This window comes from Engystomops pustulosus, chromosome 9 (assembly GCF_040894005.1).
Source record: "Engystomops pustulosus chromosome 9, aEngPut4.maternal, whole genome shotgun sequence".
In the NCBI taxonomy this organism is placed as follows: domain Eukaryota; kingdom Metazoa; phylum Chordata; class Amphibia; order Anura; family Leptodactylidae; genus Engystomops; species Engystomops pustulosus.
In genome coordinates, this window is record NC_092419.1 from 68,670,305 (window position 1) to 68,697,422 (window position 27,118).

General features: G+C 45.7%; 93 pseudogenes; all 93 read left to right on the top strand.

Annotated features, from left to right (window-relative positions):
* The first annotated feature begins 60 nt into the window (after window positions 1-60).
* On the top strand, window positions 61-179 carry LOC140091234 (5S ribosomal RNA; annotated as a pseudogene).
* Window positions 180-249: 70 nt separating this feature from the next.
* Window positions 250-368, top strand: LOC140085116 (5S ribosomal RNA; annotated as a pseudogene).
* Window positions 369-438: 70 nt separating this feature from the next.
* LOC140078613 (5S ribosomal RNA) lies at window positions 439-557 on the top strand (annotated as a pseudogene).
* Window positions 558-627: 70 nt separating this feature from the next.
* On the top strand, window positions 628-746 carry LOC140078458 (5S ribosomal RNA; annotated as a pseudogene).
* Window positions 747-816: 70 nt separating this feature from the next.
* Window positions 817-935, top strand: LOC140094305 (5S ribosomal RNA; annotated as a pseudogene).
* A 70-nt stretch (window positions 936-1,005) lies between these two features.
* Window positions 1,006-1,124, top strand: LOC140092201 (5S ribosomal RNA; annotated as a pseudogene).
* Window positions 1,125-1,194: 70 nt separating this feature from the next.
* LOC140078615 (5S ribosomal RNA) lies at window positions 1,195-1,313 on the top strand (annotated as a pseudogene).
* Window positions 1,314-1,383: 70 nt separating this feature from the next.
* Window positions 1,384-1,502, top strand: LOC140081664 (5S ribosomal RNA; annotated as a pseudogene).
* A 70-nt stretch (window positions 1,503-1,572) lies between these two features.
* Window positions 1,573-1,691, top strand: LOC140094306 (5S ribosomal RNA; annotated as a pseudogene).
* Window positions 1,692-1,761: 70 nt separating this feature from the next.
* LOC140092202 (5S ribosomal RNA) lies at window positions 1,762-1,880 on the top strand (annotated as a pseudogene).
* Window positions 1,881-1,950: 70 nt separating this feature from the next.
* LOC140089128 (5S ribosomal RNA) lies at window positions 1,951-2,069 on the top strand (annotated as a pseudogene).
* A 70-nt stretch (window positions 2,070-2,139) lies between these two features.
* Window positions 2,140-2,258, top strand: LOC140084857 (5S ribosomal RNA; annotated as a pseudogene).
* A 69-nt stretch (window positions 2,259-2,327) lies between these two features.
* On the top strand, window positions 2,328-2,446 carry LOC140094951 (5S ribosomal RNA; annotated as a pseudogene).
* A 70-nt stretch (window positions 2,447-2,516) lies between these two features.
* LOC140094149 (5S ribosomal RNA) lies at window positions 2,517-2,635 on the top strand (annotated as a pseudogene).
* A 251-nt stretch (window positions 2,636-2,886) lies between these two features.
* On the top strand, window positions 2,887-3,005 carry LOC140088054 (5S ribosomal RNA; annotated as a pseudogene).
* Window positions 3,006-3,264: 259 nt separating this feature from the next.
* On the top strand, window positions 3,265-3,383 carry LOC140081099 (5S ribosomal RNA; annotated as a pseudogene).
* A 259-nt stretch (window positions 3,384-3,642) lies between these two features.
* On the top strand, window positions 3,643-3,761 carry LOC140083607 (5S ribosomal RNA; annotated as a pseudogene).
* A 70-nt stretch (window positions 3,762-3,831) lies between these two features.
* On the top strand, window positions 3,832-3,950 carry LOC140101288 (5S ribosomal RNA; annotated as a pseudogene).
* Window positions 3,951-4,020: 70 nt separating this feature from the next.
* LOC140101289 (5S ribosomal RNA) lies at window positions 4,021-4,139 on the top strand (annotated as a pseudogene).
* Window positions 4,140-4,398: 259 nt separating this feature from the next.
* LOC140083608 (5S ribosomal RNA) lies at window positions 4,399-4,517 on the top strand (annotated as a pseudogene).
* A 70-nt stretch (window positions 4,518-4,587) lies between these two features.
* LOC140092043 (5S ribosomal RNA) lies at window positions 4,588-4,706 on the top strand (annotated as a pseudogene).
* A 70-nt stretch (window positions 4,707-4,776) lies between these two features.
* Window positions 4,777-4,895, top strand: LOC140101290 (5S ribosomal RNA; annotated as a pseudogene).
* Window positions 4,896-4,965: 70 nt separating this feature from the next.
* Window positions 4,966-5,084, top strand: LOC140091235 (5S ribosomal RNA; annotated as a pseudogene).
* Window positions 5,085-5,154: 70 nt separating this feature from the next.
* On the top strand, window positions 5,155-5,273 carry LOC140084836 (5S ribosomal RNA; annotated as a pseudogene).
* A 70-nt stretch (window positions 5,274-5,343) lies between these two features.
* Window positions 5,344-5,462, top strand: LOC140078459 (5S ribosomal RNA; annotated as a pseudogene).
* A 70-nt stretch (window positions 5,463-5,532) lies between these two features.
* Window positions 5,533-5,651, top strand: LOC140094308 (5S ribosomal RNA; annotated as a pseudogene).
* A 70-nt stretch (window positions 5,652-5,721) lies between these two features.
* Window positions 5,722-5,840, top strand: LOC140092203 (5S ribosomal RNA; annotated as a pseudogene).
* Window positions 5,841-5,910: 70 nt separating this feature from the next.
* LOC140078616 (5S ribosomal RNA) lies at window positions 5,911-6,029 on the top strand (annotated as a pseudogene).
* Window positions 6,030-6,099: 70 nt separating this feature from the next.
* Window positions 6,100-6,218, top strand: LOC140081665 (5S ribosomal RNA; annotated as a pseudogene).
* A 70-nt stretch (window positions 6,219-6,288) lies between these two features.
* Window positions 6,289-6,407, top strand: LOC140094309 (5S ribosomal RNA; annotated as a pseudogene).
* A 70-nt stretch (window positions 6,408-6,477) lies between these two features.
* Window positions 6,478-6,596, top strand: LOC140092205 (5S ribosomal RNA; annotated as a pseudogene).
* Window positions 6,597-6,666: 70 nt separating this feature from the next.
* Window positions 6,667-6,785, top strand: LOC140089130 (5S ribosomal RNA; annotated as a pseudogene).
* A 70-nt stretch (window positions 6,786-6,855) lies between these two features.
* Window positions 6,856-6,974, top strand: LOC140084858 (5S ribosomal RNA; annotated as a pseudogene).
* Window positions 6,975-7,043: 69 nt separating this feature from the next.
* Window positions 7,044-7,162, top strand: LOC140094952 (5S ribosomal RNA; annotated as a pseudogene).
* A 70-nt stretch (window positions 7,163-7,232) lies between these two features.
* On the top strand, window positions 7,233-7,351 carry LOC140094150 (5S ribosomal RNA; annotated as a pseudogene).
* Window positions 7,352-7,602: 251 nt separating this feature from the next.
* Window positions 7,603-7,721, top strand: LOC140088055 (5S ribosomal RNA; annotated as a pseudogene).
* Window positions 7,722-7,791: 70 nt separating this feature from the next.
* On the top strand, window positions 7,792-7,910 carry LOC140085153 (5S ribosomal RNA; annotated as a pseudogene).
* A 70-nt stretch (window positions 7,911-7,980) lies between these two features.
* On the top strand, window positions 7,981-8,099 carry LOC140081100 (5S ribosomal RNA; annotated as a pseudogene).
* A 259-nt stretch (window positions 8,100-8,358) lies between these two features.
* On the top strand, window positions 8,359-8,477 carry LOC140089423 (5S ribosomal RNA; annotated as a pseudogene).
* A 70-nt stretch (window positions 8,478-8,547) lies between these two features.
* LOC140090417 (5S ribosomal RNA) lies at window positions 8,548-8,666 on the top strand (annotated as a pseudogene).
* A 70-nt stretch (window positions 8,667-8,736) lies between these two features.
* On the top strand, window positions 8,737-8,855 carry LOC140089132 (5S ribosomal RNA; annotated as a pseudogene).
* A 70-nt stretch (window positions 8,856-8,925) lies between these two features.
* Window positions 8,926-9,044, top strand: LOC140094953 (5S ribosomal RNA; annotated as a pseudogene).
* A 70-nt stretch (window positions 9,045-9,114) lies between these two features.
* LOC140094151 (5S ribosomal RNA) lies at window positions 9,115-9,233 on the top strand (annotated as a pseudogene).
* A 251-nt stretch (window positions 9,234-9,484) lies between these two features.
* Window positions 9,485-9,603, top strand: LOC140088056 (5S ribosomal RNA; annotated as a pseudogene).
* A 70-nt stretch (window positions 9,604-9,673) lies between these two features.
* On the top strand, window positions 9,674-9,792 carry LOC140085154 (5S ribosomal RNA; annotated as a pseudogene).
* A 70-nt stretch (window positions 9,793-9,862) lies between these two features.
* On the top strand, window positions 9,863-9,981 carry LOC140081101 (5S ribosomal RNA; annotated as a pseudogene).
* Window positions 9,982-10,240: 259 nt separating this feature from the next.
* LOC140089424 (5S ribosomal RNA) lies at window positions 10,241-10,359 on the top strand (annotated as a pseudogene).
* A 70-nt stretch (window positions 10,360-10,429) lies between these two features.
* LOC140090418 (5S ribosomal RNA) lies at window positions 10,430-10,548 on the top strand (annotated as a pseudogene).
* Window positions 10,549-10,618: 70 nt separating this feature from the next.
* LOC140083609 (5S ribosomal RNA) lies at window positions 10,619-10,737 on the top strand (annotated as a pseudogene).
* Window positions 10,738-10,807: 70 nt separating this feature from the next.
* Window positions 10,808-10,926, top strand: LOC140101291 (5S ribosomal RNA; annotated as a pseudogene).
* A 70-nt stretch (window positions 10,927-10,996) lies between these two features.
* On the top strand, window positions 10,997-11,115 carry LOC140101292 (5S ribosomal RNA; annotated as a pseudogene).
* Window positions 11,116-11,185: 70 nt separating this feature from the next.
* On the top strand, window positions 11,186-11,304 carry LOC140101294 (5S ribosomal RNA; annotated as a pseudogene).
* Window positions 11,305-11,374: 70 nt separating this feature from the next.
* Window positions 11,375-11,493, top strand: LOC140101295 (5S ribosomal RNA; annotated as a pseudogene).
* A 70-nt stretch (window positions 11,494-11,563) lies between these two features.
* LOC140101296 (5S ribosomal RNA) lies at window positions 11,564-11,682 on the top strand (annotated as a pseudogene).
* A 70-nt stretch (window positions 11,683-11,752) lies between these two features.
* On the top strand, window positions 11,753-11,871 carry LOC140092183 (5S ribosomal RNA; annotated as a pseudogene).
* Window positions 11,872-11,941: 70 nt separating this feature from the next.
* On the top strand, window positions 11,942-12,060 carry LOC140101297 (5S ribosomal RNA; annotated as a pseudogene).
* Window positions 12,061-12,130: 70 nt separating this feature from the next.
* On the top strand, window positions 12,131-12,249 carry LOC140101298 (5S ribosomal RNA; annotated as a pseudogene).
* Window positions 12,250-12,319: 70 nt separating this feature from the next.
* Window positions 12,320-12,438, top strand: LOC140101300 (5S ribosomal RNA; annotated as a pseudogene).
* Window positions 12,439-12,508: 70 nt separating this feature from the next.
* On the top strand, window positions 12,509-12,627 carry LOC140101301 (5S ribosomal RNA; annotated as a pseudogene).
* A 70-nt stretch (window positions 12,628-12,697) lies between these two features.
* LOC140101302 (5S ribosomal RNA) lies at window positions 12,698-12,816 on the top strand (annotated as a pseudogene).
* A 70-nt stretch (window positions 12,817-12,886) lies between these two features.
* On the top strand, window positions 12,887-13,005 carry LOC140092184 (5S ribosomal RNA; annotated as a pseudogene).
* Window positions 13,006-13,075: 70 nt separating this feature from the next.
* On the top strand, window positions 13,076-13,194 carry LOC140092024 (5S ribosomal RNA; annotated as a pseudogene).
* Window positions 13,195-13,264: 70 nt separating this feature from the next.
* On the top strand, window positions 13,265-13,383 carry LOC140088046 (5S ribosomal RNA; annotated as a pseudogene).
* A 70-nt stretch (window positions 13,384-13,453) lies between these two features.
* LOC140089099 (5S ribosomal RNA) lies at window positions 13,454-13,572 on the top strand (annotated as a pseudogene).
* Window positions 13,573-13,829: 257 nt separating this feature from the next.
* LOC140089031 (5S ribosomal RNA) lies at window positions 13,830-13,948 on the top strand (annotated as a pseudogene).
* Window positions 13,949-14,018: 70 nt separating this feature from the next.
* On the top strand, window positions 14,019-14,137 carry LOC140083549 (5S ribosomal RNA; annotated as a pseudogene).
* A 70-nt stretch (window positions 14,138-14,207) lies between these two features.
* On the top strand, window positions 14,208-14,326 carry LOC140085291 (5S ribosomal RNA; annotated as a pseudogene).
* Window positions 14,327-14,396: 70 nt separating this feature from the next.
* LOC140092255 (5S ribosomal RNA) lies at window positions 14,397-14,515 on the top strand (annotated as a pseudogene).
* Window positions 14,516-14,585: 70 nt separating this feature from the next.
* LOC140086177 (5S ribosomal RNA) lies at window positions 14,586-14,704 on the top strand (annotated as a pseudogene).
* Window positions 14,705-14,774: 70 nt separating this feature from the next.
* Window positions 14,775-14,893, top strand: LOC140094152 (5S ribosomal RNA; annotated as a pseudogene).
* Window positions 14,894-15,144: 251 nt separating this feature from the next.
* LOC140088057 (5S ribosomal RNA) lies at window positions 15,145-15,263 on the top strand (annotated as a pseudogene).
* Window positions 15,264-15,333: 70 nt separating this feature from the next.
* On the top strand, window positions 15,334-15,452 carry LOC140101303 (5S ribosomal RNA; annotated as a pseudogene).
* A 70-nt stretch (window positions 15,453-15,522) lies between these two features.
* LOC140101305 (5S ribosomal RNA) lies at window positions 15,523-15,641 on the top strand (annotated as a pseudogene).
* A 70-nt stretch (window positions 15,642-15,711) lies between these two features.
* On the top strand, window positions 15,712-15,830 carry LOC140078437 (5S ribosomal RNA; annotated as a pseudogene).
* A 70-nt stretch (window positions 15,831-15,900) lies between these two features.
* LOC140092186 (5S ribosomal RNA) lies at window positions 15,901-16,019 on the top strand (annotated as a pseudogene).
* A 70-nt stretch (window positions 16,020-16,089) lies between these two features.
* LOC140081102 (5S ribosomal RNA) lies at window positions 16,090-16,208 on the top strand (annotated as a pseudogene).
* A 6,967-nt stretch (window positions 16,209-23,175) lies between these two features.
* On the top strand, window positions 23,176-23,294 carry LOC140088048 (5S ribosomal RNA; annotated as a pseudogene).
* A 70-nt stretch (window positions 23,295-23,364) lies between these two features.
* LOC140089100 (5S ribosomal RNA) lies at window positions 23,365-23,483 on the top strand (annotated as a pseudogene).
* Window positions 23,484-23,740: 257 nt separating this feature from the next.
* Window positions 23,741-23,859, top strand: LOC140101306 (5S ribosomal RNA; annotated as a pseudogene).
* A 70-nt stretch (window positions 23,860-23,929) lies between these two features.
* Window positions 23,930-24,048, top strand: LOC140085292 (5S ribosomal RNA; annotated as a pseudogene).
* Window positions 24,049-24,118: 70 nt separating this feature from the next.
* Window positions 24,119-24,237, top strand: LOC140092256 (5S ribosomal RNA; annotated as a pseudogene).
* A 70-nt stretch (window positions 24,238-24,307) lies between these two features.
* LOC140086133 (5S ribosomal RNA) lies at window positions 24,308-24,426 on the top strand (annotated as a pseudogene).
* A 70-nt stretch (window positions 24,427-24,496) lies between these two features.
* LOC140101307 (5S ribosomal RNA) lies at window positions 24,497-24,615 on the top strand (annotated as a pseudogene).
* Window positions 24,616-24,685: 70 nt separating this feature from the next.
* LOC140098589 (5S ribosomal RNA) lies at window positions 24,686-24,803 on the top strand (annotated as a pseudogene).
* A 259-nt stretch (window positions 24,804-25,062) lies between these two features.
* On the top strand, window positions 25,063-25,181 carry LOC140091095 (5S ribosomal RNA; annotated as a pseudogene).
* Window positions 25,182-25,440: 259 nt separating this feature from the next.
* LOC140085910 (5S ribosomal RNA) lies at window positions 25,441-25,559 on the top strand (annotated as a pseudogene).
* A 70-nt stretch (window positions 25,560-25,629) lies between these two features.
* LOC140089034 (5S ribosomal RNA) lies at window positions 25,630-25,748 on the top strand (annotated as a pseudogene).
* Window positions 25,749-25,818: 70 nt separating this feature from the next.
* LOC140100421 (5S ribosomal RNA) lies at window positions 25,819-25,937 on the top strand (annotated as a pseudogene).
* A 70-nt stretch (window positions 25,938-26,007) lies between these two features.
* Window positions 26,008-26,126, top strand: LOC140081103 (5S ribosomal RNA; annotated as a pseudogene).
* A 70-nt stretch (window positions 26,127-26,196) lies between these two features.
* Window positions 26,197-26,315, top strand: LOC140086191 (5S ribosomal RNA; annotated as a pseudogene).
* A 259-nt stretch (window positions 26,316-26,574) lies between these two features.
* Window positions 26,575-26,693, top strand: LOC140085911 (5S ribosomal RNA; annotated as a pseudogene).
* A 70-nt stretch (window positions 26,694-26,763) lies between these two features.
* LOC140081104 (5S ribosomal RNA) lies at window positions 26,764-26,882 on the top strand (annotated as a pseudogene).
* Window positions 26,883-26,952: 70 nt separating this feature from the next.
* Window positions 26,953-27,071, top strand: LOC140092236 (5S ribosomal RNA; annotated as a pseudogene).
* Window positions 27,072-27,118: the final 47 nt, after the last annotated feature.

The window sequence follows — 27,118 nt, forward strand, 5'->3', positions numbered from 1 at the left end:
TGAAAATTGTGTTAGTTTCTCTATGAGATAGTAAAAGAAGGTTCAAACTGAACAGCTGCTGTCAACGGCCATTCTAAGCTGAATGTGCCTGCTCTCGTCAGATTGCAGCAGCAATGCAGCTTAAGGCTTGGCAAGTACCAGCATGGGAGACTGGCTGGGAATCCCAAGTTCCGTTGACATTTTTGAACCTGAAAATTGTGTTAGTTTCTCTATGAGATAGTAAAAGAAGGTTCAAATTGAAAAGCTGCTGTCAACGGCCATTCTAAGCTTAATGTGCCTGCTCTCGTCAGATCGCAGCAGCAATGCAGCTTAAGGCTTGGCAAGTACCAGCATGGGAGACTGGCTGGGAATCCCAAGTTCTGTTGACCTTTTAGAACCTGAAAATTGTGTTAGTTTCTCTATGAGATAGTAAAAGAAGGTTCAAATTGAACAGCTGCTGTCAACGGCCATTCTAAGCTGAATGTGCCTGCTCTCGTCAGATCGCAGCAGCAATGCAGCTTAAGGCTTGGCAAGTACCAGCATGGGAGACTGGCTGGGAATCCCAAGTTCCGTTGACTTTTTTGAACCTGAAAATTGTGTTAGTTTCTCTACGAGATAGTAAAAGAAGGTTCAAATTGAACAGCTGCTGTCAACGGCCATTCTAAGCTGAACGTGCCTGCTCTCGTCAGATCGCAGCAGCAATGCAGCTTAAGGCTTGGCAAGTACCAGCATGGGAGACTGGCTGGGAATCCCAAGTTCCGTTGACCTTTTTGAACCTGAAAATTGTGTTAGTTTCTCTATGAGATAGTAAAAGAAGGTTCAAACTGAACAGCTGCTGTCAACGGCCATTCTAAGCTGAATGTGCCTGCTCTCGTCAGATCGCAGCAGCAATGCAGCTTAAGGCTTTGCAAGTACCAGCATGGGAGACTGGCTGGGAATCCCAAGTTCTGTTGACCTTTTTGAACCTGAAAATTGTGTTAGTTTTTCTATGAGATAGTAAAAGAAGGTTCAAATTGAACAGCTGCTGTCAACGGCTATTTTAAGCTGAATGTGCCTGCTCTCGTCAGATCGCAGCAGCAATGCAGCTTAAGGCTTGGCAAGTACCAGCATGGGAGACTGGCTGGGAATCCCAAGTTCTGTTGACCTTTTTGAACCTGAAAATTGTGTTAGTTTCTCTATGAGATAGTAAAAGAAGGTTCAAATTGAACAGCTGCTGTCAACGGCCATTCTAAGCTGAATGTGCCTGCTCTCGTCAGATCGCAGCAGCAATGCAGCTTAAGGCTTGGCAAGTACCAGCATGGGAGACTGGCTGGGAATCCCAAGTTCCGTTGACTTTTTTGAACCTGAAAATTGTGTTAGTTTCTCTATGAGATAGTAAAAGAAGGTTCAAATTGAACAGCTGCTGTCAACGGCCATTCTAAGCTGAACGTGCCTGCTCTCGTCAGATCGCAGCAGCAATGCAGCTTAAGGCTTGGCAAGTACCAGCGTGGGAGACTGGCTGGGAATCCCAAGTTCCGTTGACCTTTTTGAACCTGAAAATTGTGTTAGTTTCTCTATGAGATAGTAAAAGAAGGTTCAAACTGAACAGCTGCTGTCAACGGCCATTCTAAGCTGAATGTGCCTGCTCTCGTCAGATCGCAGCAGCAATGCAGCTTAAGGCTTTGCAAGTACCAGCATGGGAGACTGGCTGGGAATCCCAAGTTCTGTTGACCTTTTTGAACCTGAAAATTGTGTTAGTTTTTCTATGAGATAGTAAAAGAAGGTTCAAATTGAACAGCTGCTGTCAACGGCTATTTTAAGCTGAATGTGCCTGCTCTCGTCAGATCGCAGCAGCAATGCAGCTTAAGGCTTGGCAAGTACCAGCATGGGAGACTGGCTGGGAATCCCAAGTTCTGTTGACCTTTTTGAACCTGAAAATTGTGTTAGTTTCTCTATGAGATAGTAAAAGAAGGTTCAAATTGAACAGCTGCTGTCAACGGCCATTCTAAGCTGAATGTGTCTGCTCTCGTCAGATCGCAGCAGCAATGCAGCTTAAGGCTTGGCAAGTACCAGCATGGGAGACTGGCTGGGAATCCCAAGTTCTGTTGACCTTTTTGAACCTGAAAATTGTGTTAGTTTCTCTATGAGATAGTAAAAGAAGGTTCAAATTGAACAGCTGCTGTCAACGGCCATTCTAAGCTGAATGTGCCTGCTCTCATCAGATCGCAGCAGCAATGCAGCTTAAGGCTTGGCAAGTACGAGCATGGGAGACTGGCTGGGAATCCCAAGTTCTGTTGACCTTTTTGAACCTGAAAATGTGTTAGTTTCTCTATGAGATAGTAAAAGAAGGTTCAAATTGAACAGCTGCTGTCAACGGCCATTCTAAGCTGAATGTGCCTGCTCTCGACAGATCGCAGCATCAATGCAGCTTAAGGCTTGGCAAGTACCAGCATGGGGGACTGGCTGGGAATCCCAAGTTCCGTTGACCTTTTTGAACCTGAAAATTGTGTTAGTTTCTCTATGAGATAGTAAAAGAAGGTTCAAATTGAACAGCTGCTGTCAACGGCCATTCTAAGCTGAATGTGCCTGCTCTCGTCAGATCGCAGCAGCAATGCAGCTTAAGGCTTGGCAAGTACCAGCATGGGAGACTGGCTGGGAATCCCAAGTTCTTTTGACCTTTTTGAACCTGAAAATTGTGTTAGTTTCTCTATGAGATAGTAACAGAAGGTTCAAATTGAACAGCTGCTGTCAACGGCCATTCTAAGCTGAATGTGCCTGCTCTCGTCAGATCGCAGCAGCTTAAGGCTTTGCAAGTACCTGCATGGGAGACTGGCTGGGAATCCCAAGTTCCGTTGACCTTTTTGAACCTGAAAATTGTGTTAGTTTCTCTATGAGATAGTAAAAGAAGGTTCAAATTGAACAGCTGCTGTCAACGGCCATTCTAAGCTGAATGTGCCCGCTCTCGTCAGATCGCAGCAGCAATGCAGCTTAAGGCTTGGCAAGTACCAGCATGGGAGACTGGCTGGGAATCCCAAGTTCCGTTGACCGTTTTGAACCTGAAAATTGTGTTAGTTTCTCTATGAGATAGTAAAAGAAGGTTCAAACTGAACAGCTGCTGTCAACGGCCATTCTAAGCTGAATGTGCGTGCTCTTGTCGGATCACAGCAGCGATGCGGCTTAAGGCTTGGCAAGTACCAGCATGGGAGACTGGCTGGGAATCCCAAGTTCCGTTGACTTTTTTGAACCTGAAAATTGTGTTAGTTTCTCTACGAGATAGTAAAAGAAGGTTCAAATTGAACAGCTGCTGTCAACGGCCATTCTAAGCTGAATGTGCCTGCTCTCGTCAGATCGCAGCAGCAATGCAGCTTAAGGCTTGGCAAGTACCAGCATGGGAGACTGGCTGGGAATCCCAAGTTCTGTTGACCTTTTTGAACCTGAAAATTGTGTTAGTTTCTCTATGAGATAGTAAAAGAAGGTTCAAACTGAACAGCTGCTGTCAACGGCCATTCTAAGCTGAATGTGCGTGCTCTTGTCGGATCACAGCAGCGATGCGGCTTAAGGCTTGGCAAGTACCAGCATGGGAGACTGGCTGCGAATCCCAAGTTCCGTTGACCTTTTTGAACCTGAAAATTGTGTTAGTTTCTCTATGAGATAGTAAAAGAAGGTTCAAACTGAACAGCTGCTGTCAACGGCCATTCTAAGCTGAATGTGCCTGCTCTCGTCAGATCGCAGCAGCAATGCAGCTTAAGGCTTGGTAAGTACCAGCATGGGAGATTGGCTGGGAATCCCAAGTTCCGTTGACCTTTTTGAACCTGAAAATTGTTAGTTTCTCTGTCAAAGATGGTAAAAGAAGGTTCAAATTGAACAGCTGCTGTCAACGGCCATTCTAAGCTGAATGTGCCTGCTCTCGTCAGATCGCAGCAGCAATGCAGCTTAAGGCTTGGCAAGTACCAGCATGGGAGACTGGCTGGGAATCCCAAGTTCCGTTGACCTTTTTGAACCTGAAAATTGTGTTAGTTTCTCTATGAGATAGTAAAAGAAGGTTCAAACTGAACATCTGCTGTCAACGGCCATTCTAAGCTGAATGTGCCTGCTCTCGTCAGATCGCAGCAGCAATGCAGCTTAAGGCTTGGCAAGTACCAGCATGGGAGACTGGCTGGGAATCCCAAGTTCCGTTGACCTTTTTGAACCTGAAAATTGTGTTAGTTTCTCTATGAGATAGTAAAAGAAGGTTCAAACTGAACAGCTGCTGTCAACGGCCATTCTAAGCTGAATGTGCGTGCTCTTGTCGGATCACAGCAGCGATGCGGCTTAAGGCTTGGCAAGTACCAGCATGGGAGACTGGCTGCGAATCCCAAGTTCCGTTGACCTTTTTGAACCTGAAAATTGTGTTAGTTTCTCTATGAGATAGTAAAAGAAGGTTCAAACTGAACAGCTGCTGTCAACGGCCATTCTAAGCTGAATGTGCCTGCTCTCGTCAGATCGCAGCAGCAATGCAGCTTAAGGCTTGGTAAGTACCAGCATGGGAGATTGGCTGGGAATCCCAAGTTCCGTTGACCTTTTTGAACCTGAAAATTGTTAGTTTCTCTGTCAAAGATGGTAAAAGAAGGTTCAAATTGAACAGCTGCTGTCAACGGCCATTGTAAGCTGAATGTGCCTGCTCTCGTCAGATCGCAGCAGCAATGCAGCTTAAGGCTTGGCAAGTACCAGCATGGGAGACTGGCTGGGAATCCCAAGTTCCGTTGACCTTTTTGAACCTGAAAATTGTGTTACTTTCTCTATGAGATAGTAAAAGAAGGTTCAAACTGAACATCTGCTGTCAACGGCCATTCTAAGCTGAATGTGCCTGCTCTCGTCAGATCGCAGCAGCAATGCAGCTTAAGGCTTGGCAAGTACCAGCATGGGAGACTGGCTGGGAATCCCAAGTTCCGTTGACCTTTTTGAACCTGAAAATTGTGTTAGTTTCTCTATGAGATAGTAAAAGAAGGTTCAAACTGAACAGCTGCTGTCAACGGCCATTCTAAGCTGAATGTGCCTGCTCTCGTCAGATTGCAGCAGCAATGCAGCTTAAGGCTTGGCAAGTACCAGCATGGGAGACTGGCTGGGAATCCCAAGTTCCGTTGACATTTTTGAACCTGAAAATTGTGTTAGTTTCTCTATGAGATAGTAAAAGAAGGTTCAAATTGAAAAGCTGCTGTCAACGGCCATTCTAAGCTTAATGTGCCTGCTCTCGTCAGATCGCAGCAGCAATGCAGCTTAAGGCTTGGCAAGTACCAGCATGGGAGACTGGCTGGGAATCCCAAGTTCCGTTGACTTTTTTGAACCTGAAAATTGTGTTAGTTTCTCTACGAGATAGTAAAAGAAGGTTCAAATTGAACAGCTGCTGTCAACGGCCATTCTAAGCTGAACGTGCCTGCTCTCGTCAGATCGCAGCAGCAATGCAGCTTAAGGCTTGGCAAGTACCAGCATGGGAGACTGGCTGGGAATCCCAAGTTCCGTTGACCTTTTTGAACCTGAAAATTGTGTTAGTTTCTCTATGAGATAGTAAAAGAAGGTTCAAACTGAACAGCTGCTGTCAACGGCCATTCTAAGCTGAATGTGCCTGCTCTCGTCAGATCGCAGCAGCAATGCAGCTTAAGGCTTTGCAAGTACCAGCATGGGAGACTGGCTGGGAATCCCAAGTTCTGTTGACCTTTTTGAACCTGAAAATTGTGTTAGTTTTTCTATGAGATAGTAAAAGAAGGTTCAAAGTGAACAGCTGCTGTCAACGGCTATTTTAAGCTGAATGTGCCTGCTCTCGTCAGATCGCAGCAGCAATGCAGCTTAAGGCTTGGCAAGTACCAGCATGGGAGACTGGCTGGGAATCCCAAGTTCTGTTGACCTTTTTGAACCTGAAAATTGTGTTAGTTTCTCTATGAGATAGTAAAAGAAGGTTCAAATTGAACAGCTGCTGTCAACGGCCATTCTAAGCTGAATGTGCCTGCTCTCGTCAGATCGCAGCAGCAATGCAGCTTAAGGCTTGGCAAGTACCAGCATGGGAGACTGGCTGGGAATCCCAAGTTCCGTTGACTTTTTTGAACCTGAAAATTGTGTTAGTTTCTCTATGAGATAGTAAAAGAAGGTTCAAATTGAACAGCTGCTGTCAACGGCCATTCTAAGCTGAACGTGCCTGCTCTCGTCAGATCGCAGCAGCAATGCAGCTTAAGGCTTGGCAAGTACCAGCGTGGGAGACTGGCTGGGAATCCCAAGTTCCGTTGACCTTTTTGAACCTGAAAATTGTGTTAGTTTCTCTATGAGATAGTAAAAGAAGGTTCAAACTGAACAGCTGCTGTCAACGGCCATTCTAAGCTGAATGTGCCTGCTCTCGTCAGATCGCAGCAGCAATGCAGCTTAAGGCTTTGCAAGTACCAGCATGGGAGACTGGCTGGGAATCCCAAGTTCTGTTGACCTTTTTGAACCTGAAAATTGTGTTAGTTTTTCTATGAGATAGTAAAAGAAGGTTCAAATTGAACAGCTGCTGTCAACGGCTATTTTAAGCTGAATGTGCCTGCTCTCGTCAGATCGCAGCAGCAATGCAGCTTAAGGCTTGGCAAGTACCAGCATGGGAGACTGGCTGGGAATCCCAAGTTCTGTTGACCTTTTTGAACCTGAAAATTGTGTTAGTTTCTCTATGAGATAGTAAAAGAAGGTTCAAATTGAACAGCTGCTGTCAACGGCCATTCTAAGCTGAATGTGTCTGCTCTCGTCAGATCGCAGCAGCAATGCAGCTTAAGGCTTGGCAAGTACCAGCATGGGAGACTGGCTGGGAATCCCAAGTTCTGTTGACCTTTTTGAACCTGAAAATTGTGTTAGTTTCTCTATGAGATAGTAAAAGAAGGTTCAAATTGAACAGCTGCTGTCAACGGCCATTCTAAGCTGAATGTGCCTGCTCTCATCAGATCGCAGCAGCAATGCAGCTTAAGGCTTGGCAAGTACGAGCATGGGAGACTGGCTGGGAATCCCAAGTTCTGTTGACCTTTTTGAACCTGAAAATGTGTTAGTTTCTCTATGAGATAGTAAAAGAAGGTTCAAATTGAACAGCTGCTGTCAACGGCCATTCTAAGCTGAATGTGCCTGCTCTCGACAGATCGCAGCATCAATGCAGCTTAAGGCTTGGCAAGTACCAGCATGGGGGACTGGCTGGGAATCCCAAGTTCCGTTGACCTTTTTGAACCTGAAAATTGTGTTAGTTTCTCTATGAGATAGTAAAAGAAGGTTCAAATTGAACAGCTGCTGTCAACGGCCATTCTAAGCTGAATGTGCCTGCTCTCGTCAGATCGCAGCAGCAATGCAGCTTAAGGCTTGGCAAGTACCAGCATGGGAGACTGGCTGGGAATCCCAAGTTCTTTTGACCTTTTTGAACCTGAAAATTGTGTTAGTTTCTCTATGAGATAGTAACAGAAGGTTCAAATTGAACAGCTGCTGTCAACGGCCATTCTAAGCTGAATGTGCCTGCTCTCGTCAGATCGCAGCAGCTTAAGGCTTTGCAAGTACCAGCATGGGAGACTGGCTGGGAATCCCAAGTTCCGTTGACCTTTTTGAACCTGAAAATTGTGTTAGTTTCTCTATGAGATAGTAAAAGAAGGTTCAAATTGAACAGCTGCTGTCAACGGCCATTCTAAGCTGAATGTGCCCGCTCTCGTCAGATCGCAGCAGCAATGCAGCTTAAGGCTTGGCAAGTACCAGCATGGGAGACTGGCTGGGAATCCCAAGTTCCGTTGACCGTTTTGAACCTGAAAATTGTGTTAGTTTCTCTATGAGATAGTAAAAGAAGGTTCAAACTGAACATCTGCTGTTAACGGCCATTCTAAGCTGAATGTGCCTGCTCACGTCAGATCGCAGCAGCAATGCAGCTTAAGGCTTGGCAAGTACCAGCATGGGAGACTGGCTGGGAATCCCAAGTTCCGTTGACCTTTTTGAACCTGAAAATTGTGTTAGTTTCTCTATGAGATAGTAAAAGAAGGTTCAAATTGAACAGCTGCTGTCAACGGCCATTCTAAGCTGAATGTGCCTGCTCTCGTCAGATCGCAGCAGCAATGCAGCTTAAGGCTTGGCAAGTACCAGCATGGGAGACTGGCTGGGAATCCCAAGTTCTGTTGACCTTTTTGAACCTGAAAATTGTGTTAGTTTTTCTATGACATAGTAAAAGAAGGTTCAAATTGAACAGCTGCTGTCAACGGCCATTCTAAGCTGAATGTGCCTGCTCTCGTCAGATCGCAGCAGCAATGCAGCTTAAGGCTTGGCAAGTACCAGCATGGAAGACTGGCTGGGACTCCCAAGTTCTGTTGACCTTTTAGAACCTGAAAATTGTGTTAGTTTCTCTATGAGATAGTAAAAGAAGGTTCAAATTGAACAGCTGCTGTCAACGGCCATTCTAAGCTGAATGTGCCTGCTCTCGTCAGATCGCAGCAACAATGCAGCTTAAGTCTTGGCAAGTACCAGCATGGGAGACTGGCTGGGAATCCCAAGTTCTGTTGACCTTTTTGAACCTGAAAATTGTTAGTTTCTCTGTCAAAGATGGTAAAAGAAGGTTCAAATTGAACAGGTGCTGTCAACGGCCATTCTAAGCTGAATGTGCCTGCTCTCGTCAGATCGCAGCAGCAATGCAGCTTAAGGCTTGGCAAGTACCAGCATGGGAGACTGGCTGGGAATCCCAAGTTCTATTGACCTTTTTGAACCTGAAAATTGTGTTAGTTTCTCTATGAGATAGTAAAAGAAGGTTCAAATTGAACAGCTGCTGTCAACGGCCATTCTAAGCTGAATGTGTCTGCTCTCGTCAGATCGCAGCAGCAATGCAGCTTAAGGCTTGGCAAGTACCAGCATGGGAGACTGGCTGGGAATCCCAAGTTCTGTTGACCTTTTTGAACCTGAAAATTGTGTTAGTTTCTCTATGAGATAGTAAAAGAAGGTTCAAATTGAACAGCTGCTGTCAACGGCCATTCTAAGCTGAATGTGCCTGCTCTCGACAGATCGCAGCATCAATGCAGCTTAAGGCTTGGCAAGTACCAGCATGGGGGACTGGCTGGGAATCCCAAGTTCCGTTGACCTTTTTGAACCTGAAAATTGTGTTAGTTTCTCTATGAGATAGTAAAAGAAGGTTCAAATTGAACAGCTGCTGTCAACGGCCATTCTAAGCTGAATGTGCCTGCTCTCGTCAGATCGCAGCAGCAATGCAGCTTAAGGCTTGGCAAGTACCAGCATGGGAGACTGGCTGGGAATCCCAAGTTCTTTTGACCTTTTTGAACCTGAAAATTGTGTTAGTTTCTCTATGAGATAGTAACAGAAGGTTCAAATTGAACAGCTGCTGTCAACGGCCATTCTAAGCTGAATGTGCCTGCTCTCGTCAGATCGCAGCAGCTTAAGGCTTTGCAAGTACCAGCATGGGAGACTGGCTGGGAATCCCAAGTTCCGTTGACCTTTTTGAACCTGAAAATTGTGTTAGTTTCTCTATGAGATAGTAAAAGAAGGTTCAAATTGAACAGCTGCTGTCAACGGCCATTCTAAGCTGAATGTGCCCGCTCTCGTCAGATCGCAGCAGCAATGCAGCTTAAGGCTTGGCAAGTACCAGCATGGGAGACTGGCTGGGAATCCCAAGTTCCGTTGACCGTTTTGAACCTGAAAATTGTGTTAGTTTCTCTATGAGATAGTAAAAGAAGGTTCAAACTGAACATCTGCTGTTAACGGCCATTCTAAGCTGAATGTGCCTGCTCACGTCAGATCGCAGCAGCAATGCAGCTTAAGGCTTGGCAAGTACCAGCATGGGAGACTGGCTGGGAATCCCAAGTTCCGTTGACCTTTTTGAACCTGAAAATTGTGTTAGTTTCTCTATGAGATAGTAAAAGAAGGTTCAAATTGAACAGCTGCTGTCAACGGCCATTCTAAGCTGAATGTGCCTGCTCTCGTCAGATCGCAGCAGCAATGCAGCTTAAGGCTTGGCAAGTACCAGCATGGGAGACTGGCTGGGAATCCCAAGTTCTGTTGACCTTTTTGAACCTGAAAATTGTGTTAGTTTTTCTATGACATAGTAAAAGAAGGTTCAAATTGAACAGCTGCTGTCAACGGCCATTCTAAGCTGAATGTGCCTGCTCTCGTCAGATCGCAGCAGCAATGCAGCTTAAGGCTTGGCAAGTACCAGCATGGAAGACTGGCTGGGACTCCCAAGTTCTGTTGGCCTTTTAGAACCTGAAAATTGTGTTAGTTTCTCTATGAGATAGTAAAAGAAGGTTCAAATTGAACAGCTGCTGTCAACGGCCATTCTAAGCTGAATGTGCCTGCTCTCGTCAGATCGCAGCAACAATGCAGCTTAAGTCTTGGCAAGTACCAGCATGGGAGACTGGCTGGGAATCCCAAGTTCTGTTGACCTTTTTGAACCTGAAAATTGTTAGTTTCTCTGTCAAAGATGGTAAAAGAAGGTTCAAATTGAACAGGTGCTGTCAACGGCCATTCTAAGCTGAATGTGCCTGCTCTCGTCAGATCGCAGCAGCAATGCAGCTTAAGGCTTGGCAAGTACCAGCATGGGAGACTGGCTGGGAATCCCAAGTTCTATTGACCTTTTTGAACCTGAAAATTGTGTTAGTTTCTCTATGAGATAGTAAAAGAAGGTTCAAATTGAACAGCTGCTGTCAACGGCCATTCTAAGCTGAATGTGCCTGCTCTCGTCAGATCGCAGCAGCAATGCAGCTTAAGGCTTGGTAAGTACCAGCATGGGAGATTGGCTGGGAATCCCAAGTTCCGTTGACCTTTTTGAACCTGAAAATTGTTAGTTTCTCTGTCAAAGATGGTAAAAGAAGGTTCAAATTGAACAGCTGCTGTCAACGGCCATTCTAAGCTGAATGTGCCTGCTCTCGTCAGATCGCAGCAGCAATGCAGCTTAAGGCTTGGCAAGTACCAGCATGGGAGACTGGCTGGGAATCCCAAGTTCCGTTGACCTTTTTGAACCTGAAAATTGTGTTAGTTTCTCTATGAGATAGTAAAAGAAGGTTCAAACTGAACAGCTGCTGTCAACGGCCATTCTAAGCTGAATGTGCCTGCTCTCGTCAGATCGCAGCAGCAATGCAGCTTAAGGCTTGGCAAGTACCAGCATGGGAGACTGGCTGGGAATCCCAAGTTCCGTTGACCTTTTAGAACCTGAAAATTGTGTTAGTTTCTCTATGAGATAGTAAAAGAAGGTTCAAACTGAACAGCTGCTGTCAACGGCCATTCTAAGCTGAATGTGCCTGCTCTCGTCAGATCGCAGCAGCAATGCAGCTTAAGGCTTGGCAAGTACCAGCATGGGAGACTGGCTGGGAATCCCAAGTTCCGTTGACCTTTTTGAACCTGAAAATTGTGTTAGTTTCTCTATGAGATAGTAAAAGAAAGTAGAAATTAGGCAGCTGCTGTCAACGGCCATTCTAAGCTGAATGTGCCTGCTCTCGTCAGATCGCAGCAGCAATGCAGCTTAAGGCTTGGCAAGTACCAGCATGGGAGACTGGCTGGGAATCCCAAGTTCCGTTGACCTTTTTGAACCTGAAAATTGTTAGTTTCTCTGTCAAAAATGGTAAAAGAAGGTTCAAATTGAACAGCTGCTGTCAACGGCCATTCTAAGCTGAATGTGCCTGCTCTCGTCAGATCGCAGCAGCAATGCAGCTTAAGGCTTGGCAAGTACCAGCATGGGAGACTGGCTGGGAATCCCAAGTTCCGTTGACCTTTTAGAACCTGAAAATTGTGTTAGTTTCTCTATGAGATAGTAAAAGAAGGTTCAAACTGAACAGCTGCTGTCAACGGCCATTCTAAGCTGAATGTGCCTGCTCTCGTCAGATCGCAGCAGCAATGCAGCTTAAGGCTTGGCAAGTACCAGCATGGGAGACTGGCAGGGAATCCCATGTTCCGTTGACCTTTTTGAACCTGAAAATTGTGTTAGTTTCTCTATGAGATAGTAAAAGAAAGTAGAAATTAGGCAGCTGCTGTCAACGGCCATTCTAAGCTGAATGTGCCTGCTCTCGTCAGATCGCAGCAGCAATGCAGCTTAAGGCTTGGCAAGTACCAGCATGGGAGACTGGCTGGGAATCCCAAGTTCCGTTGACCTTTTTGAACCTGAAAATTGTGTTAGTTTCTCTATGAGATAGTAAAAGAAGGTTCAAACTGAACAGCTGCTGTCAACGGCCATTCTAAGCTGAATGTGCCTGCTCTCGTCAGATCGCAGCAGCAATGCAGCTTAAGGCTTGGCAAGTACCAGCATGGGAGACTGGCTGGGAATCCCAAGTTCCGTTGACCTTTTAGAACCTGAAAATTGTGTTAGTTTCTCTATGAGATAGTAAAAGAAGGTTCAAACTGAACAGCTGCTGTCAACGGCCATTCTAAGCTGAATGTGCCTGCTCTCGTCAGATCGCAGCAGCAATGCAGCTTAAGGCTTGGCAAGTACCAGCATGGGAGACTGGCTGGGAATCCCAAGTTCCGTTGACCTTTTTGAACCTGAAAATTGTGTTAGTTTCTCTATGAGATAGTAAAAGAAAGTAGAAATTAGGCAGCTGCTGTCAACGGCCATTCTAAGCTGAATGTGCCTGCTCTCGTCAGATCGCAGCAGCAATGCAGCTTAAGGCTTGGCAAGTACCAGCATGGGAGACTGGCTGGGAATCCCAAGTTCCGTTGACCTTTTTGAACCTGAAAATTGTTAGTTTCTCTGTCAAAAATGGTAAAAGAAGGTTCAAATTGAACAGCTGCTGTCAACGGCCATTCTAAGCTGAATGTGCCTGCTCTCGTCAGATCGCAGCAGCAATGCAGCTTAAGGCTTGGCAAGTACCAGCATGGGAGACTGGCTGGGAATCCCAAGTTCCGTTGACCTTTTAGAACCTGAAAATTGTGTTAGTTTCTCTATGAGATAGTAAAAGAAGGTTCAAACTGAACAGCTGCTGTCAACGGCCATTCTAAGCTGAATGTGCCTGCTCTCGTCAGATCGCAGCAGCAATGCAGCTTAAGGCTTGGCAAGTACCAGCATGGGAGACTGGCAGGGAATCCCATGTTCCGTTGACCTTTTTGAACCTGAAAATTGTGTTAGTTTCTCTATGAGATAGTAAAAGAAAGTAGAAATTAGGCAGCTGCTGTCAACGGCCATTCTAAGCTGAATGTGCCCGCTCTCGTCAGATCGCAGCAGCAATGCAGCTTAAGGCTTGGCAAGTACCAGCATGGGAGACTGGATGGGAATCCCAAGTTCTGTTGACCTTTTTGAACCTGAAAATTGTGTTAGTTTTTCTATGAGATAGTAAAAGAAGGTTCAAATTGAACAGCTGCTGTCAACGGCCATTCTAAGCTGAATGTGCCTGCTCTCGTCAGATCGCAGCAACAATGCAGATTAAGGCTTGGCAAGTACCAGCATGGGAGACTGGCTGGGAATCCCAAGTTCTGTTGACCTTTTTGAACCTGAAAATTGTTAGTTTCTCTGTCAAAGATGGTAAAAGAAGGTTCAAATTGAACAGCTGCTGTCAACGGCCATTCTAAGCTGAATGTGCTTGCTCTCGTCAGATCGCAGCAGCAATGCAGTTTAAGGCTTGGCAAGTACCAGCATGGGAGACTGGCTGGGAATCCCAAGTTCCGTTGACCTTTTTGAACCTGAACATTGTGTTAGTTTCTCTGAGATAGTAAAAGAAGGTTCAAATTGAACAGCTTCTGTCAACGGCCATTCTAAGCTGAATGTGCCTGCTCTCGTCAGATCGCAGCAGAAATGAAGCTTAAGGCTTGGCAAGTACCAGCATGGGAGACTGGCTTGGAATCCCAAGTTCCGTTGACCTTTTTGAACCTGAAAATTGTGTTAGTTTCTCTATGAGATAGTAAAAGAAGGTTCAAATTGAACAGCTGCTGTCAACGGCCATTCTAAGCTGAATGTGCCTGCTCTTGTCAGATCGCAGCAGCAATGCAGCTTAAGGCTTGGCAAGTACCAGCATGGGAGACTGGCTGGGAATCCCAAGTTCCGTTGACCTTTTTGAACCTGAAAATTGTGTTAGTTTCTCTATGAGATAGTAAAAGAAGGTTCAAACTGAACAGCTGCTGTCAACGGCCATTCTAAGCTGAATGTGCCTGCTCTCGTCAGATCGCAGCAGCAATGCCGCTTAAGGCTTGGGAAGTACCAGCATGGGAGACTGGCTGGGAATCCCAAGTTCCGTTGACCTTTTTGAACCTGAAAATTGTGTTAGTTTCTCTATGAGATAGTAAAAGAAGGTTCAAATTGAACAGCTGCTGTCAACGGCCATTCTAAGCTGAATGTGCCTGCTCTCGTCAGATCGCAGCAGAAATGCAGCTTAAGGCTTGGCAAGTACCAGCATGGGAGACTGGCTGGGAATCCCAAGTTCTGTTGACCTTTTTGAACCTGAAAATTGTGTTAGTTTCTCTATGAGATAGTAAAAGAAGGTTCAAATTGAACAGCTGCTGTCAACGGCCATTCTAAGCTGAATGTGCCTGCTCTCGTCAGATCGCAGCAACAATGCAGCTTAAGGCTTGGCAAGTACCAACATGGGAGACTGGCTGGGAATCCGAAGTTCCGTTGACCTTTTTGAACCTGAAAATTGTTAGTTTCTCTGTCAAAGATGGTAAAAGAAGGTTCAAATTGAACAGCTGCTGTCAACGGCCATTCTAAGCTGAATGTGCCTGCTCTCGTCAGATCGCAGCAGCAATGCAGCTTAAGGCTTGGCAAGTACCAGCATGGGAGACTGGCTAGGAATCCCAAGTTCTGTTGACCTTTTTGAACCTGAAAATTGTGTTAGTTTCTCTATGAGATAGTAAAAGAAGGTTCAAACTGAACAGCTGCTGTCAACGGCCATTCTAAGCTGAATGTGCCTGCTCTCGTCAGATCGCAGCAGCAATGCAGCTTAAGGCTTGGCAAGTACCAGCATGGGAGACTGGCTGGGAATCCCAAGTTCTTTTGACCTTTTTGAACCTGAAAATTGTGTTAGTTTCTCTATGAGATAGTAACAGAAGGTTCAAATTGAACAGCTGCTGTCAACGGCCATTCTAAGCTGAATGTGCCTGCTCTCGTCAGATCGCAGCAGCTTAAGGCTTTGCAAGTACCAGCATGGGAGACTGGCTGGGAATCCCAAGTTCCGTTGACCTTTTTGAACCTGAAAATTGTGTTAGTTTCTCTATGAGATAGTAAAAGAAGGTTCAAATTGAACAGCTGCTGTCAACGGCCATTCTAAGCTGAATGTGCCCGCTCTCGTCAGATCGCAGCAGCAATGCAGCTTAAGGCTTGGCAAGTACCAGCATGGGAGACTGGCTGGGAATCCCAAGTTCCGTTGACCTTTTAGAACCTGAAAATTGTGTTAGTTTCTCTATGAGATAGTAAAAGAAGGTTCAAACTGAACAGCTGTTGTCAACGGCCATTCTAAGCTGAATGTGCCTGCTCTCGTCAGATCGCAGCAGCAATGCAGCTTAAGGCTTGGCAAGTACCAGCATGGGAGACTGGCTGGGAATCCCAAGTTCCGTTGACCTTTTTGAACCTGAAAATTGTGTTAGTTTCTCTATGAGATAGTAAAAGAAAATAGAAATTAGGCAGCTGCTGTCAACGGCCATTCTAAGCTGAATGTGCCTGCTCTCGTCAGATCGCAGCAGCAATGCAGCTTAAGGCTTGGCAAGTACCAGCATGGGAGACTGGCTGGGAATCCCAAGTTCCGTTGACCTTTTTGAACCTGAAAATTGTTAGTTTCTCTGTCAAAAATGGTAAAAGAAGGTTCAAATTGAACAGCTGCTGTCAACGGCCATTCTAAGCTGAATGTGCCTGCTCTCGTCAGATCGCAGTAGCAATGCAGCTTAAGGCTTGGCAAGTACCAGCATGGGAGACTGGCTGGGAATCCCAAGTTCCGTTGACCTTTTAGAACCTGAAAATTGTGTTAGTTTCTCTATGAGATAGTAAAAGAAGGTTCAAACTGAACAGCTGCTGTCAACGGCCATTCTAAGCTGAATGTGCCTGCTCTCGTCAGATCGCAGCAGCAATGCAGCTTAAGGCTTGGCAAGTACCAGCATGGGAGACTGGCAGGGAATCCCATGTTCCGTTGACCTTTTTGAACCTGAAAATTGTGTTAGTTTCTCTATGAGATAGTAAAAGAAAGTAGAAATTAGGCAGCTGCTGTCAACGGCCATTCTAAGCTGAATGTGCCTGCTCTCGTCAGATCGCAGCAGCAATGCAGCTTAAGGCTTGGCAAGTACCAGCATGGGAGACTGGCTGGGAATCCCAAGTTCTGTTGACCTTTTTGAACCTGAAAATTGTGTTAGTTTTTCTATGAGATAGTAAAATAAGGGGGGGGCGTGACTAACCGCCATGCAGGTCAGACGCACATGAGATAGCTCCGCTCCGGGCCAGAGGATAAAGGGAGATAAAATATACAGTGCATGGGGAAACCAGGATCCAGACGTACCTCCAGGAGGACACAACATTCCCCGGTGTCTGGCACCCCGATATTTAACTTCTTTAAGCCCCTCCAGGACCGCTCTCCCTCCACGGGCAGCCGCTCCCGCCACCTCACACCACGCGGCCGGCAGCAGCATCGGGCGCAGCAGGAGAGCGCTCAGCAGTGTGAGCGCACACACCAACAGCGTTCCCAGCACCAGCTGCAGGAGAGCCCACACGGGCAGGAGAGACAGCAGCAGCGGCGCTCAAGGGCCCAGCAGCTGGAGCGCACACAGGAGCAGGAGCGTCCCCGGCAGCAGCGTGTTCAAGGGCAGGAGAGTCCACAGCAGCAGCGCTCACAAGCACAGCGCGCTGCTGTGAAGAGAGGAGCGCAGAGCCGCACCGGGACTCCCTCACCCCGACCCCCGGCAGCTGCAGGGAAGGAGAACAGAGCGGCACAGGACCGGGGTAAGTGTAACAGCCCCTGCACCACCAGCCCCCGAGCCCACACACAGCCAAGGCTTCCGCTCAGCACACCAACCCCTGCTTTCATACCCACTGCTCAGGGCCAGCGCTCCGTCACCAGATCCCTCACGCGCAACGCCACTCAGGGACTAGGAGACAAGATGGCCCCCCCACATAACACCCAGGGAGATATCTCCACTAAGAAAGGAGCAGGAGGGAAAGGAGACTCAGGCAGCAGCCCCCCATCTAAACGCACCCTGTTCGGGTCCCCAGCAACATCACAGGCTGGCAAAAGAAATACCCACAACCAAGCTCCAGGTAGAAAAGAGGCTCCTGATTATTTCACTAATCCAGATCCTGAGCCCTCTCAGAGCCCACAGAGACCTGCAGCCTCACAGTCGGACCATGCTGATGTCCTGGTCAGCCTCCCCCCTCCTGAAGAGGCAGCACTAGCCCTGAGAAGCCATCCAGAACTCCAGGCACTTCTAGCACTTCTTCCTTCAAAAAGGGACATGGATACATTAGCATCAGACCTAAAAGGCGCCTGGCGCCAAGACCTACAAAAGGTCCAATCTGACGTATCATCCCTGCAAGAAAGAGTAGATGAGCTGGAATCTTTCAGAACAGAAATCTCCTCCACTATCCTGGAGCTACAAGCTGCTACTAACACACAGGAAAGCCAACAGCGCCATCTAGCGGCCCAGATAGACGATCTGGAGAACAGAAACAGACGGAACAACATCCGAATAAGAGGGCTCCCAGAAGCGACCCATGCACCTGACCTGATCCCCACACTCACAGGCATCTTCAATAACCTCCTGGAACGGCCGGTCGATACTCCAATCGAATTTGACCGCGCTCACAGAGCTCTAAGAGCCAGAAGCTCGGATCCTGCTAGACCTCGAGATGTAATCTGCCGAATTCACTACTACGCCATCAAAGAACAAATCCTGCAGAAGGCACGCAACAAGGGGGAAATAGACTTTGATGGAGCAAAAATAACCCTTTTCCCAGATTTATCTAGGAGAACACTACGCCAGAGGGCCATGCTACGCCCATTACTCTCGCTCCTACAAGACAGAAACATCACCTACAGGTGGGGGTTCCCCTTCGCTCTGCACGCCAAGAATGGCACCAAACAAGCAACACTAACCCACCCAGAGGATCTGCCGAGCTTCTTGGAAGAATTAAACCTACCACGTATATCCCTCCCCAACTGGGATGACCCTTTCAACGATCAAGACCCAAGACAGAACACAAGATCCCTGAGCTGGAACCAAAATTCCTCCACCAGATTCGACACGCCACGACAACAAAGACAGAGAGAACGGAGAATGCCACCATTAGAGAGACTTCAAGAAAGTTAAAGGAACTCTAATCTCAAACCACAAGCAGTAAGACCTGTCTGATCCACCTTTATTGATGTCTTTATTGCAGAAGAAGATGGCAGCCATATCTGTTTGGGCCTGAATTGAAGTCCTAGACAGAAACATGGCTACACATCATTCTCTCTTTTTCCTCTCCCATTAAGTTCAGTCTGTTCTGATTTAACTGTTATTGTCATGGGAGGTCCTAGGTGTCCCCGCGAGCTCCCCATTACATCACAACACCTATCAATGGGTTCTTCCAACCCTAAACTATACAGACAAGGAGCTCGCGATCTCACCCGGGATCTCTCAAACTGTTTGCTAAAAAATTATTTTTACTATTTGCTGTTAACAAAACCCCATACCAAAGCCATAGTGCTACACCATACATTTTTCCCCATGCACAAACTCTAAACTATAAATTATATATCGACCATATCCCTTAAGTTATCCACAGGCCCGGATAAATGACAACTGATAACAAACAAATAACTAATAACCTATAGACTTCAACCAACACTACAACAAATAAACTGCCTAGACACAACCCCCCAATAGGCTTAACCGTAATAAGGCATTACGGTTCTTTAAATTGCGTAAACGCAACTCTCAACAAGATTTGTCCGACTTACCCTAGCTAAGTCCGGTTTTCACCTTTCCTGCCCTTCCCCAGCATCCCTAAAATCCCTACCTCCCAAGTCCAGGTACTCATCACAACCAAACCAAATAAAGCAAAAAAAAAAAAAAAAAAAACAAAAAAAAAAAAAAAACAAAAAAAAAAACTACTAATCTGAAACAAAATGTCCTCATCTTTAAAAATAACATCTTTCAACGCAAAAGGCCTTAACCAACCCGAGAAAAGGTCTAAGGTTCTTTACACCATGCATAGACAAAAAACTCATATTCTCTGTGTGCAAGAAACACACTTTAAAACGAACCATACCCCAAACATCAAAAACAAGTACTACCCAACATCCTACCACTGCACAAACCCAGAAGGGAAAACAAAGGGGGTCTCAATTTTTCTCCACAAAAACTTTCAATGCAAAGTGCAAGAAACCAAAATGGATAAACACGCCAGATATATCTTCTTAAAGTGTGAAATACAAGGCACGCTATTCACCATCGCCAATATATACGCCCCGAACTCAGACCAGGCTAACTTTATCACAAAAATGCTAGACGAGCTGTGTGCCTTCACTAGAGGATCATTAATCCTGGTAGGAGACTTTAATGTAGCACTTAATCCAACCTTAGACACCTCCTCAGGGAAATCCTCCGTCCCCTTCAATAAAATAAACAGAATAAGGAAATCCCTGCATAAAATGCAACTCTGTGATATATGGAGGCTACAAAACCCAGACAGCAAAGATTATACTTTCTACTCTGCAGTCCACAACTCGTACAGCAGAATAGATTATATTTTTGTACATCATAAACTTCTCACCACTGCCCAAAGCTCCAAAATAGGATTGTCCTATCTATCAGACCATGCCCCCATTTACTGCTCACTAACATTACTCCCCCCAAAACGCCCTGCATATAACTGGCGATTAAACGAATCTCTCCTAAAAGATCCCATCTGCCTAAATGAACTGAAACAACAATTCGCTAAATTTGAAAATGATCACAAACTAGACACATCAAGCCCCACCACACTTTGGGAAACACTAAAAGGCTCTCTTAGGGGAATCCTAATGAAACACGGAGCTCGCCTAAAGCGCATGACAGAACACAAGACACAAAACCTTCTAACGACCATCCAAAACTTAGAAAACAAACACAAACAGTCACTACAATTAGCCTCCCTAAGAGAACTAACATTAGCCAGACACGAACTCAACACCATATTGGACGCCAAACAAAAAAGAATATTTCAGATTTGCTCACGCTCAATCTATGAGTGGAGTAACAAACCGGGTAAATACCTGGCCAGAGCCCTTAGAGACAAAAAAGCTGCATCATATATAGCATCAATCAAAACAAATACCGGTCCCACCGCTCACAAGCCCGAGGAAATAGCAAAAGCGTTCATGGAGTATTATTCAAAACTGTACAACCTCCCCCCTCCCTCCGCCAACTTCACTCCTCCCTCTCCCCTCAAAACTTTACCACAATACATACAAGAGACAGCGTTACCATCCATATCTCAGGAGGAACTGGAACAACTAGACACTCCTTTCTCCCCAGAGGAGATACAACAAGTAATCCTAGCTCTTCCAAATGGCAAAAGCCCAGGTCCAGACGGGTTCACAGCCATATTTTACAAAACATTAGTAGACGAAATAACACCCCCCATGTTACACACTTTCAATACGGTTTCCGATGCTGTCCAATTCCAACCAGCATTTTTACATGCCCACATCACAATAATCCCCAAAGAAGGGAAAGACCCACAACTATGCCAAAGCTACCGTCCCATCTCATTAATTAACACTGACGCAAAAATATACGCCAAACTACTAGCAAAACGCCTCTCCCGCCTGCTGGAGTCCCTAGTTCACCCGGACCAAGTAGGTTTCATACCCACAAGAGAAGCGAGAGATAATACACTAAAAACTTTCTCTCTCATATATCATGCCCAAAAAACTGACTCTCCACTATTAGTTCTCTCCCTGGACGCAGAGAAGGCGTTCGACCGGGTGGACTGGGGATTCCTAGAAGCAACACTTAAACAAATAGGCATCAGAAACACCATGCTCTCCAAAATCAAAGCCCTATATAATCACCCCAAAGCCCAAATCAGAGTCAACGGTCTTTATTCCTCTCCATTCACAATAAGTAATGGGACCAGACAAGGGTGCCCCCTCTCCCCACTCCTCTACGCACTAATTATCGAACACCTACTAATATCCATCAGAAACCACCCAGAGATACATGGTATACAGATAAAGAACACCTCCTACAAATGTTCAGCATTTGCTGATGATGTGCTAATTTATCTCACGGACCCGGATAAATCTCTCCCACACTTAATGGAAGTACTGCAAACCTTTGGCTATTTCAGCAACCACAAAGTTAATATGACCAAAAGCACAGCAATAGGGTTTGGATTACATAGCAATATCACGAAATCTCTCCAAAAGAAATACCCGTTCACATGGGAAAGGGACTCCATCCCCTACCTGGGTGTCCAAATCGCCTCTGGTGCAGACGCCATATACGCTCATAATCATAAAAACTTCCTGATCTCTCTCCAAAACAATCTCACAAAATGGGGAAATAAAAAGATCTCCTGGATAGGGAGAATAAACTGCATAAAGATGACAGTCCTTCCAAAACTTCTCTATCTGTATCAAACAGTCCCCATCGCCCTTCCCAAAGTGTTCTTCAACAAACTGACAACTCTGATTAACCGATTCATCTGGTCCGCATCTTCCCCCAGACTAGCCAAATCCATCCTGGTACGTAGGAAACTACAAGGAGGTCTTGGTCTCCCGGATATTAAGGGCTACTTCTACGCAGTAAACCTTTCCCGAGTCCTAGATTGGTTCCACCAAGATTCAAAACTTTGGGTTAAAATTGAAAACCAACTTTCTCCCTGCCCTCTGGCAGGAATACCCTGGTCCTCACACTCACTCCTCACACCGCACCATTTAAATAATCTACCCCTCACAGCAGCTCAAACCATGAAGACAATAAATAGACCCCCAGATACGAACAAACTGACAGAACCCTATGGCCCTCTCACCCCAATCACAGACAACCCAGACTTCCCACCAGGTCTTGCACAAGACTTCTTACTACCAATGAGATCACAAGACAAACCCCTCAGGTTTAAATCAGTCTTAAATCCCTCGACACTAGCCCCACTAGAGGATCTCAACGTATGCGCCTCATCTCTACCCAAAACCAAATGGGAATACATGCAGCTCAGAAACTTCTATAACAGACACAAAACAAAACTTAACCTGCACAGGGATTTAACACCCTTTGAAGAGCTCTGCCTATCACCCTCCCCAATATCGCACCCGATATCAGCAATATACAACCTGCTACTGGACAACTGGTCAAATTCTCACATCCCATACACAAAATCATGGGAGAAGGAACTTAACACCACATTCAGCAGTGATGACTGGTCCAGAGCTTTCCACCGCACGCACAAATTATCACTAGCGGTTAAATCCCAAGAGACAAATTTCAAAATTATTTCTAGATGGTATTGGGTCCCGACCAAACTCCACAAAATTTATCCTTCCTGCTCTGACAAATGCTGGAGGTGCAATCAGGCGGAAGGTACAATGACCCATATCTGGTGGCAATGCCCCCTGATCCAAACCTTCTGGAGCCAAGTATGTAAAATATCCTCAGATATCCTGGATTATAAAATCCCAAACGATCCATCCGTACTACTGCTCTCTATTTTTCCCGCACAGTTAGACAACAAAAAAGCCAAGCTCTTGGGTTTCCTGCTGACAGCAGCTCGCACACTCATACCTCGTCTCTGGAAATCCTCCAGAGTACCAACCATCACTGAATGGTTCCAGGAAATCCTCTTACTCCAGAAAATGGAAGAACTCACAGCAGAAAACCACAAAACACATGATAAACATCTGCAAACCTGGTCCCAATGGATAACGTTTCAGAATTCTACATCATTCACAACACTCCCCGACTAATCAACAATACCACAACATACGCTAAACCATCTCCCTCAACGTAACCTGGAATCCCCCCTACCCTTTCCCAACCCCACCCACCCGCTCCCTCCCACCAATAACGTACCCTCCTTCTAACTTACTTACCCCACTTTAGCCCCCGTTAAACAATAATCTAGTTAATTACTGTTCGTAGACACTACAGTGTTATAAGATTATGCATGTACAAACTGATGTAACTCTCTAACAAACTATATGATGTATTACATAACTTGTACCCTATGCATACATGTAACTACCAAATAAGTGTACTACAATTGTTACTAGTGTTTGCTTATCAATAAACAAGATTGATAAAGAGATAGTAAAATAAGGTTCAAATTGAACAGCTGCTGTCAACGGCCATTCTAAGCTGAATGTGCCTGCTCTCGTCAGATCGCAGCAACAATGCAGATTAAGGCTTGGCAAGTACCAGCATGGGAGACTGGCTGGGAATCCCAAGTTCTGTTGACCTTTTTGAACCTGAAAATTGTTAGTTTCTCTGTCAAAGATGGTAAAAGAAGGTTCAAATTGAACAGCTGCTGTCAACGGCCATTCTAAGCTGAATGTGCTTGCTCTCGTCAGATCGCAGCAGCAATGCAGTTTAAGGCTTGGCAAGTACCAGCATGGGAGACTGGCTGGGAATCCCAAGTTCCGTTGACCTTTTTGAACCTGAACATTGTGTTAGTTTCTCTGAGATAGTAAAAGAAGGTTCAAATTGAACAGCTTCTGTCAACGGCCATTCTAAGCTGAATGTGCCTGCTCTCGTCAGATCGCAGCAGAAATGAAGCTTAAGGCTTGGCAAGTACCAGCATGGGAGACTGGCTTGGAATCCCAAGTTCCGTTGACCTTTTTGAACCTGAAAATTGTGTTAGTTTCTCTATGAGATAGTAAAAGAAGGTTCAAATTGAACAGCTGCTGTCAACGGCCATTCTAAGCTGAATGTGCCTGCTCTCGTCAGATCGCAGCAGCAATGCAGCTTAAGGCTTGGCAAGTACCAGCATGGGAGACTGGCTGGGAATCCCAAGTTCCGTTGACCTTTTTGAACCTGAAAATTGTGTTAGTTTCTCTATGAGATAGTAAAAGAAGGTTCAAATTGAACAGCTGCTGTCAACGGCCATTCTAAGCTGAATGTGCCTGCTCTCGTCAGATCGCAGCAGAAATGCAGCTTAAGGCTTGGCAAGTACCAGCATGGGAGACTGGCTGGGAATCCCAAGTTCTGTTGACCTTTTTGAACCTGAAAATTGTGTTAGTTTCTCTATGAGATAGTAAAAGAAGGTTCAAATTGAACAGCTGCTGTCAACGGCCATTCTAAGCTGAATGTGCCTGCTCTCGTCAGATCGCAGCAACAATGCAGCTTAAGGCTTGGCAAGTACCAACATGGGAGACTGGCTGGGAATCCGAAGTTCCGTTGACCTTTTTGAACCTGAAAATTGTTAGTTTCTCTGTCAAAGATGGTAAAAGAAGGTTCAAATTGAACAGCTGCTGTCAACGGCCATTCTAAGCTGAATGTGCCTGCTCTCGTCAGATCGCAGCAGCAATGCAGCTTAAGGCTTGGCAAGTACCAGCATGGGAGACTGGCTGAGAATCCCAAGTTCCGTTGACCTTTTTGAACCTGAAAATTGTGTTAGTTTCTCTATGAGATAGTAAAAGAAGGTTCAAACTGAACAGCTGCTGTCAACGGCCATTCTAAGCTGAATGTGCCTGCTCTCGTCAGATCGCAGCAGCAATGCAGCTTAAGGCTTGGCAAGTACCAGCATGGGAGACTGGCTGGGAATCCCAAGTTCCGTTGACCTTTTTGAACCTGAAAATTGTGTTAGTTTCTCTATGAGATAGTAAAAGAAGTTTCAAATTGAACAGCTGCTGTCAACGCCATTCTAAGCTGAATGTGCCTGCTCTCGTCAGATCGCAGCAGCAATGCAGCTTAAGGCTTGGCAAGTACCAGCATGGGAGACTGGCTGGGAATCCCAAGTTCCGTTGACCTTTTTGAACCTGAAAATTGTGTTAGTTTCTCTATGAGATAGTAAAAGAAGGTTCAAATTGAACAGCTGCTGTCAACGGCCATTCTAAGCTGAATGTGCGTGCTCTTGTCGGATCACAGCAGCGATGCGGCTTAAGGCTTGGCAAGTACCAGCATGGGAGACTGGCTGGGAATCCCAAGTTCTGTTGACCTTTTTGAACCTGAAAATTGTGTTAGTTTCTCTATGAGATAGTAAAAGAAGGTTCAAATTGAACAGCTGCTGTCAACGGCCATTCTAAGCTGAATGTGCCTGCTCTTGTCAGATCGCAGCAGCAATGCAGCTTAAGGCTTGGCAAGTACCAGCATGGGAGACTGGCTGGGAATCCCAAGTTCTGTTGACCTTTTTGAACCTGAAAATTGTGTTAGTTTCTCTATGAGATAGTAAAAGAAGGTTCAAATTGAACAGCTGCTGTCAACGGCCATTCTAAGCTGAATGTGCCTACTCTCGTCAGATCGCAGCAGCAATGCAGCTTAAGGCTTGGCAAGTCCCAGCATGGGAGACTGGCTGGGAATCCCAAGTTCCGTTGACCTTTTTGAACCTTAAAATTGTGTTAGTTTCTCTATGAGATAGTAAAAGAAGGTTCAAATTGAACAGCTGCTGTCAACGGCCATTCTAAGCTGAATGTGCCTGCTCTCGTCAGATCGCAGCAGCAATGCAGCTTAAGGCTTGGCAAGTACCAGCATGGGAGATTGGCTGGGAATCCCAAGTTCCGTTGACCTTTTTGAACCTGAAAATTGTTAGTTTCTCTGTCAAAGATGGTAAAAGAAGGTTCAAATTGAACAGCTGCTGTCAACGGCCATTCTAAGCTGAATGTGCCTGCTCTTGTCAGATCGCAGCAGCAATGCAGCTTAAGGCTTGGCAAGTACCAGCATGGGAGACTGGCTGGGAATCCCAAGTTCCGTTGACCTTTTTGAACCTGAAAATTGTGTTAATTTCTCTATGAGATAGTAAAAGAAGGTTTAAACTGAACAGCTGCTGTCAACGGCCATTCTAAGCTGAATGTGCCTGCTCTCGTCAGATCGCAGCAGCAATGCAGCTTAAGGCTTGGCAAGTACCAGCATGGGAGACTGGCTGGGAATCCCAAGTGCCGTTGACCTTTTTGAACCTGAAAATTGTGTTAGTTTCTCTATGAGATAGTAAAAGAAGGTTCAAATTGAACAGCTGCTGTCAACGGCCATTCTAAGCTGAATGTGCCTGCTCTCGTCAGATCGCAGCAGCAATGCAGCTTAAGGCTTGGCAAGTACCAGCATGGGAGACTGGCTGGGAATCCCAAGTTCTGTTGACCTTTTTGAACCTGAAAATTGTGTTAGTTTTTCTATGAGATAGTAAAAGAAGGTTCAAATTGAACAGCTGCTGTCAATGGCCATTCTAAGCTGAATGTGCCTGCTCTCGTCAGATCGCAGCAACAATGCAGCTTAAGGCTTGGCAAGTACCAGCATGGGAGACTGGCTGGGAATCCCAAGTTCTGTTGACATTTTTGAACCTGAAAATTGTTAGTTTCTCTGTCAAAGATGGTAAAAGAAGGTTCAAATTGAACAGCTGCTGTCAACGGCCATTCTAAGCTGAATGTGCCTGTTCTTGTCAGATCGTAGCAGCAATGCAGCTTAAGGCTTGGCAAGTACCAGCATGGGAGACTGGCTGGGACTCCTAAGTTCCGTTGACCTTTTTGAGCCTGAAAATTGTGTTAGTTTCTCTATGAGATAGTAAAAGAAGGTTCAAATTGAACAGCTGCTGTCAACGGCCATTCTAAGCTGAATGTGCCTGCTCTCGTCAGATCGCAGCAGCAATGCAGCTTAAGGCTTGGCAAGTACCAGCATGGGAGATTGGCTGGGAATCCCAAGTTCCGTTGACCTTTTTGAACCTGAAAATTGTTAGTTTCTCTGTCAAAGATGGTAAAAGAAGGTTCAAATTGAACAGCTGCTGTCAACGGCCATTCTAAGCTGAATGTGCCTGCTCTCGTCAGATCGCAGCAGCAATGCAGCTTAAGGCTTGGCAAGTACCAGCATGGGAGACTGGCTGGGAATCCCAAGTTCTGTTGACCTTTTTGAACCTGAAAATTGTGTTAGTTTCTCTATGAGATAGTAAAAGAAGGTTCAAATTGAACAGCTGCTGTCAACGGCCATTCTAAGCTGAATGTGCCTGCTCTCGTCAGATCGCAGCAGCAATGCAGCTTAAGGCTTGGCAATTACCAGCATGGGAGACTGGCTGGGAATCCCAAGTTCTGTTGACCTTTTTGAACCTGAAAATTGTGTTAGTTTCTCTATGAGATAGTAAAAG